Source organism: Bidens hawaiensis, unplaced genomic scaffold, assembly GCF_021521415.1.
Source record: "Bidens hawaiensis isolate Kalapana, Puna unplaced genomic scaffold, B.hawaiensis_p1.1 tig00050451_1, whole genome shotgun sequence".
NCBI lineage: Eukaryota > Viridiplantae > Streptophyta > Magnoliopsida > Asterales > Asteraceae > Bidens > Bidens hawaiensis.
In genome coordinates this window covers 4,867-12,115 of record NW_027506151.1, presented here as the reverse complement: position 1 = coordinate 12,115, position 7,249 = coordinate 4,867, and the positions used below count along the sequence as shown (strand labels likewise).

The 7,249-nt window shown below is 38.5% G+C and overlaps 1 pseudogene; it reads left to right on the top strand.

Annotated features, from left to right (window-relative positions):
- Positions 1–4,013: 4,013 nt before the first annotated feature.
- Positions 4,014–4,828, top strand: LOC143616889 (calcineurin B-like protein 9 pseudogene; annotated as a pseudogene).
- The last annotated feature ends 2,421 nt before the right edge of the window (positions 4,829–7,249 follow it).

The window sequence follows — 7,249 nt, the reverse complement described above, 5'->3', positions numbered from 1 at the left end:
AACTCTTTTTCCCATAATGTTCTCAACTTTGGTAATCAAATTTATTACCATCTGAACTGTTTCATCCTTTGACTTCAGGAAATATACCCAAGAGTATCGAGAGAAATCATCAGTGATCACCAAGCAGTACGATGTTCCCCCTAGATTTTTTACATTCACGGGACCGAAGAGATCCATGTGAAGTAGGTCTAGGGTACTGACTATTGAGTTAACCTTCTTGGTGTGATGGGATTTCTTGTGTTGCTTTCCCTTTTTGCACGATAAGCATTGGTCTTCAAAGTTGAAATTCTTCAAGGGAACACCCAGCACAAGCCCATTCTTGACAATGTAGTTCATTTTCCGAAGACGAATATGCCCCATTCTCCTATGCCATAATTCGGACTCCGATTCAGTTGCTTTTGACAGAAGACACGATTCTTCTGTTGCCATTTCAGTCGACCTCATGTCCATAATATACGTATTCTTTTCTCTTGGAGCCTTCATAACAATCCAATCCTCTGGTATCTTGAAACCAGGATATAGCACGATTGCTTCATTCTTGGTAAAATGCACGGTGTAATCTTTGTCATAGATCTGCGAAACACTCAGCAGATTGTGCTTCAGTTCTTCAACAAAATTTACTTTCTCTAACGTCATCTTTCCGTTAGTCACCGTACCAATTCCTGTGATCCTACCACCGCTCTCTCCAGCGAAACTCACTCTTCCTCCCTGAACAGGTTTCCATTCGTGTAACAAGTTCTTGTTACCCGTCATGTGCCGGGAACAGCCGCTATCCACAACCCATAGATTGTTTGCAGCCCTGTTCAACTGTTCCTGCACGATTAAAGAAGATGATTAAAATCTGGGGACCCAAGACCTATTGGTCTTGGGTCGATACATCCCGTACCTTGGCTGTCCAAAATTAGTATCAGAATAATTTCTGTAAGTCCTAAAAGGATACCTTCTTGGAGATTGACTATGAGGCCATCCAAACCTTCGTGAATTATATGAATTATTACTTATGGTTTGTTGTTAGCAGTGAAAAACTGAGATCTTTTTCTTTGAAAACCTGAATTAGTCCAATTTCTGAACTTTGATGAGTTTTCAGTTTTACCACTATTGTAGTTATTGTTAGTTCTGTTTTCAGTTTTTGAAGGCCTCACACCTCTGAATCTCTGCTTCAGAGGGCAGTCAGCAATTAGGTGTCCTAATTGATTACATCTGAAACAACTCTTGTGTTCAATTTTCTTTTCAATAGTTGTTTTAGATGATGAGGCTGCATTACTGCCCGTTTGTCTCACATATGGTGGGACATCCGGGTTTAGTGGAGATTTCTTTTCAGTTGTTTGATGTTTCTCTCCACTTTTGGTAACACTGCCTTTTCTTTTGTCTCACACGACTCGGATGACTTGTCCGAGTTTGATGAGACAGGACTAGGAACAGAAATCTTCACATTAGACACAGGCTTACTCGTTTCGCCTTTACTAACTTCTGGATCTTTAATAGTTACCTTAACCGGAACTGTCTGATTATAATCAACATCAACAGATTTCTGATTACTAGGATCATAAGTGTAATTTTGATTGTAAGGTGGTGGAACTTCATGATAACCAATTCCTCCCCTTTTAACTGGGGAACCTTGATCACTAACGAGGTGATCAAGTATAGCGGTGGAATTTCTGAATTTCTCAAGTTTCCTGTTTAGTTCCACCACTTTCACCTGGTGATCAGCTATCTGTTTATCCCTTTCAGCTATTAGTTTGGTTTTCTCTTCTAAAACTTCATAGCTAAGATCAATTACTTGAATTTTCTCAGCTAGATTTGCTTTAAGACTTCTAATATCTTTTTCACTAGCTTTTATTTTTACCTTGTAACTATTTTCTCTAGCTTTAGTGAAATGATAATCTTCTTTTAAGGTTTTAAATTGAGCATCCAAACTAACATACTGATCAGTTATAGTTGTCAATTGTTCAGACAGATTTTCACACTTAGTACAAGGGAGTTTAGTACTTACCTCGGTGAGCTGGTCTTTCACATCTGCCATGTAAGCTTCATTTTGAGCTTCTGCCATGTAAGCTTCACTTTCGCCAGTCACTTTCTCAGTACTGCGGTTTCGATGTTCGCCAAATTGGCCTGTTCGAACACTTCTTCAACATGCAGATTCCAGTTATACTCCCCGTTCTGTCTGGATATCATGGCTCTATTATCATTACGACCCCCACTCTGTTGTGTAGACCTGTTTTGAATGCGTTCTACACGTTCATTTGTGCACTCCTTCGCAAAGTGGCCATTCTGTTGACAGTTGTAACACCTTACCTTCGACTTATCAAACCCTGGTCTTTCACCAACAAACTTCCTACCTGTCTTCTTCATAAACCTCTTAACCCTTCTCACAATCATCGCCATCTGCCACTGCAGATCCATCTCTTCCAGATCATCAGCATCGATCTGATCATAATCTTCATCCAAAGTTGCAGGATCAACAATCTTACCCTGAATGTAATTTTCATACGAAGCAATGAAGGATGCATAGAGAGCAAACTGCTGTTCAGCAGATTTAACACTCATGGGCATCCTTAAGTAGTTGTTGTTCGAAACACTTGGGGTAAAACTACTCTTGGTTGATTGAGGGTTAGAAGCATTTGATCCTCCAGCTACAAAGCACACATCACCATTCATGTTGAGAGATACATGACCTTCATGTGTTGAGTTAGCGCCCGACTCTCCCTTTGAGTAGTAAGCAGACGAATCAGATTTCGAACTTGAACTTGAGTTAACCTTTGCACCATACATTCCTGGATCTTGAACCTGATCAGTAGGTGTCTCTTTTCGAACCATGTTTAGTTCAAAAGTTCGTAGCTTGTTAACTGCTGTTTCCAGGTCATAGTCGGCAAAGTCTTTGTCTTTTCTCATCAACACAGTGTACATCTCCCATTTCGGTGGGAGAGCATCAAGAAGCTTTTCAACAATTTCATCTTCTTTGTAAGCAATTGAATAATTATTGAGTTCGGTCATCAGATGATAATATCTAGTGATGATATCATCAAGTGATTCATTCTTCAAGTACTTGAACACCGAGAATTGGGTTTTAAGTAGTTTAGTCTTTGAAGCACGAATTCCCACATTACCCTCAAAACGGTTTTCAAGTGCTTCCCAAATCTCTCTAGCAGTTTTATACTTTCTGAAGGTGTGAAGAATCTCTTGTGGAAGAGCCATAGTAATCGCAGCATGAGCTTTGCTTTCAGCCTCATACATTTTCTTTTCTTCTTCTTCCATCTCTTTGTATTTCTTAATCTGATCACGACCCTCATACTCAGCAGTTGGTGGAATGTAACCATCTTGTATGCACACCCACATCTTAGCATCTTGGTACTTGACATATTGCTCAAACCTATCCTTCCATGCTACATAATCGGTTTTCTTAAGCATCTTTGGTGCCTTTGTAGCTGAACCCGCTTCCACTTCCATTTTTACCAGTTCTGTAATGTTAATTGAAGACATCTTTCACAAAACACAATGAAACCCGAAAAATAAAAATTTTATTTTTCACAGTACTGTAGGCGAAGTTGTGGATAACTTCGCTTAAGTCTGAACTTCGCTGATTCTGAACTTCGCTTCCTTTTTAAATTCGCCTGATATCGGCGAAGTTGTAGATAACTTCACTTAAGGTAGGCGAACTTGTGAAGTCGGCGAAGTTGTGGGTATAATCACCGCGGCGATAATATGGGTCCCATATTATCGCCGTGTGTTTCACAAAGCTGACAAAACAAAAATCGTCAATTAAATTCTTCATCCGATTTCAGATAACGCTTAAGATGATATTGGTGATTCAAATCCTGTAACGCCCTTGTTGTTGTTGTTAGCGTAAGGGACATTACGCTCTTATACTTCATAATCACCGCGTCCCATATTATCGCCGTGTGTTTCACAAAGCTGACAAAACAAAAATCGTCAATTAAATTCTTCGTCCGATTTCAGATTACGCTTAAGATGATATTGGTGATTCAAATCCTGTAACGCCCTTGTTGTTGTTGTTTAAATGGGCTGCTTTCATTCTACTGTAAGGAAACTGGCTCCTGGGCATGAGAACCCGATTGTTCTTGCTTCTCAAACAGCTTTTAGTGTCAGTGAAGTTGAAGCTCTATTTGAGATATTCAAGAGCATTAGCAGCTCTGTGATCGATGATGGCTTAATTAATAAGATATTTGACTTCTTCGATGTAAAGCATAGGGGAGCTATTGATTTTGGTGACTTTGTTAGAGCACTTAATGTTTTCCATCCTAACGCCCCTCAAGAAGACAAGATTAGTTTTTGTTTCAAGCTGTATGATATGGATGGGACAGGATTCATAGAGCGTCAAGAGGTTAAACAAATGTTGATTGCACTTTTATGCGAGTCTGAGTTGAAGCTTGCTGATGATACCATTGAGACAATACTTGATAAGACATTTTTAGAAGCGGACGTAGATCAGGACGGGAAAATAGACAAATCCGAATGGCACAATTTTGTCACCCAAAATCCTTCCTTGCTCAAGATAATGACTCTACCATATCTAAGGGACATTACAACAACTTTCCCGAGTTTTGTGTTCAATTCAGAAGTTGAAGAAATTGCGACATGAAGAGAGTGGTTATAAAGTTGTCGTGAGTTGAGCGGTTTTGTTTTTATTAACAGTTTTGTGTTGAAGATTGACGAGACTGATGTCTTATGTTGAGCCCGATTTTGGTTTTGGTTTTGGTTTGGCTTTCTTTAGAAGATAGATCATTAGTGGTTTGTTTCTTATTGTGAAATCATGATCGGTGGCTCTGAAGATGTTGATTTGATCTTTTAGATGTTAGTGATTGATTGAGGAAACGATATCATGTAAATGATGTTCGATTAAATTTATTTTTTTTAGTAAAAAAAAAATTGACTCCCTCTTAACTGATGATCTTCTGTTTGCTCTTCAACCAGCCGTGTCTGAAACTGTCTTGTAGCTTCACAAATCTACCAATCACCCAGCGTCTTCCATATCAGATCTCCCCTTCAGTGTAAGCTTCTCCGACTATATAGATTGAGGTCTTTGAAATTCATGCATCCCCGTGCCTAATTGATCATCTCAACCAACACGTGAAGTTCTTCTGACTTCACCAACACGTGAAGTTGGGCTCTCTCCACAACTTCACCAACAAGTCGGCATACGATAAGGTTTAATCTTCAACTACTCAACATCAAGTGATCAATTTCATCACAAAACCACCTTGACAGAATCTAACACACATGACCATTAATTAATCCGAAGCATCTTCAATCACCAGGGATAACGATCAAGAACATAAACACTTTAATTCCCGATTAAATCCAACTTGTTCCAGAATTTTCACTTTAATAGATAAGCATCACGTTTCAGGATCCAATTCTCGAACGCCTTGAAAATAACATAAATAATATGCTCTGACCGCAATCCAGTAATGACAAAAACCTTTAGTTCAATTTGACTTTCTTCAGTTGGTCAACCTCGAACAACAACTATTTCATTGCCCACAAACACCCAAATATGTGTCAATATCCAGTTTCAATCAATATCCCATTCACAACCTCAACTCCATATCCAGAGTTGACACGTATTTGTTCACACGTAAGACCAAGAGATAACAAGTTTCAATCGTTGACGGAACAACGTCTTCGGTCTCACAATAATCGTGTACACCTGGCCATACAGACGAAAACTCCAAACATTTTTTTTTTTTTTAACTTCGCCTAAAAGTCAACTTCTCCTGTCCAAAACTTCGCCTGACAGATAACTTCGCCTGAGATAAGCGAACTTGTGAGGTAGGCGAAGTTGTGAATAACTTCGCTTAACCTTATATCTTCGCCTAAACCCTAAAATTTAAGCGACAACTTCGCATGAACCCCATAACTTCGCCTGCGGCGGCTGTTCGGCCAGAAACGCATCAGAAACGTGCCAGAAACACCAAAACGCAGATCTCGAACCATAGCATAAGAGCCTAAGGCTCTGATACCACTTGTAGGTTCCCAGCAGGATCTACACGAGATATCTCGTTCTACGTAGGTGTGGAATCCCTACGTAAGACGTTACGAGCGTAGAAGACGATACGAGTTAACACGAACAAACACACGTTACAATGAACAAATACTCGTTATATTGCAACCTGAAACACGTGATGTTAATCACAAATACTGGACTCGTAAACACGTAAACTGATAACTCGTTCACTAACTAAAAACTTAAGCCGTAACCTAAGTTTATATAATCACGACAACTTCGCCTGGCATGTTCAGGCGAAGTTGTCCCTAACTTCGCTTAGTTCACAAGTTCGCCTGTATCAGCGAACTTGTGAGCTAACTTCGCTTACATACAAAAACACAAATCTAACAAACTCGATTACAGACACTTGACACTGAACTACTGACATCATGTACCAACAGATTGTTCTAGTTTAATCATGTGTTTGTTATCATCATCCATCCTAATGTTAATCACCATGCTCATTATGAGCTAAACTCCATTTACCATCTAAAATCTATGAAGAAGCTTTGTTTTACTTGATAATTATTTAAAACATGTGGTGTAGTCTAGTAAAGTACATTACTATATTACAATTATCTTTTGATGAGAAATGTTTCACCATCTTAAATTACTAATTCAAAGTTGGTGGTTGTCAATTCTATTGGCAATCGTTCATGATCGATTCATGTTCTTGAAAGATAGAAATACTTTGATACACTATCGAAACATAGATCCTTATATTGTACTTAGAAATGATGAGATATAAGTTATGATGTATTTATCTAAGTCTTGGTAATCCGAAAATAGCTTTGCTTAGGATATCATGCTAGTTAAAGAAATCATATGTTAATGGAATGTGTAATTATAACCTACATTAATCAACCAAGGGGAGGTTGTGTGACTAAACTACAACCACCCGAAGTTGTTAGAATTGGTATTTGAGAAATCAAAGTCAATCCTAATCTTTCTACTTTACGAAACCACTTCCCAACTTAAATTGACATCATTGAGGTAGCCTGACATTAGGAAAGGGTTGACTTTAAAATGCGCATGTTACCTCCTTAATACCAAAGATGCTCACTTAAGGCTTAAGGAGCTATCTATCATATATTGCTACGGCAAGTTTATCACATGTTTGAATATTAATTATCAATGCTAAAATGGAGTGGATTCTTGATCTTAGATGGTAACCTTCCTATAATTGAATAATTTGTTTAGAATTTCTTATCTTGGTCACCTATATATTATATATAAGTATTT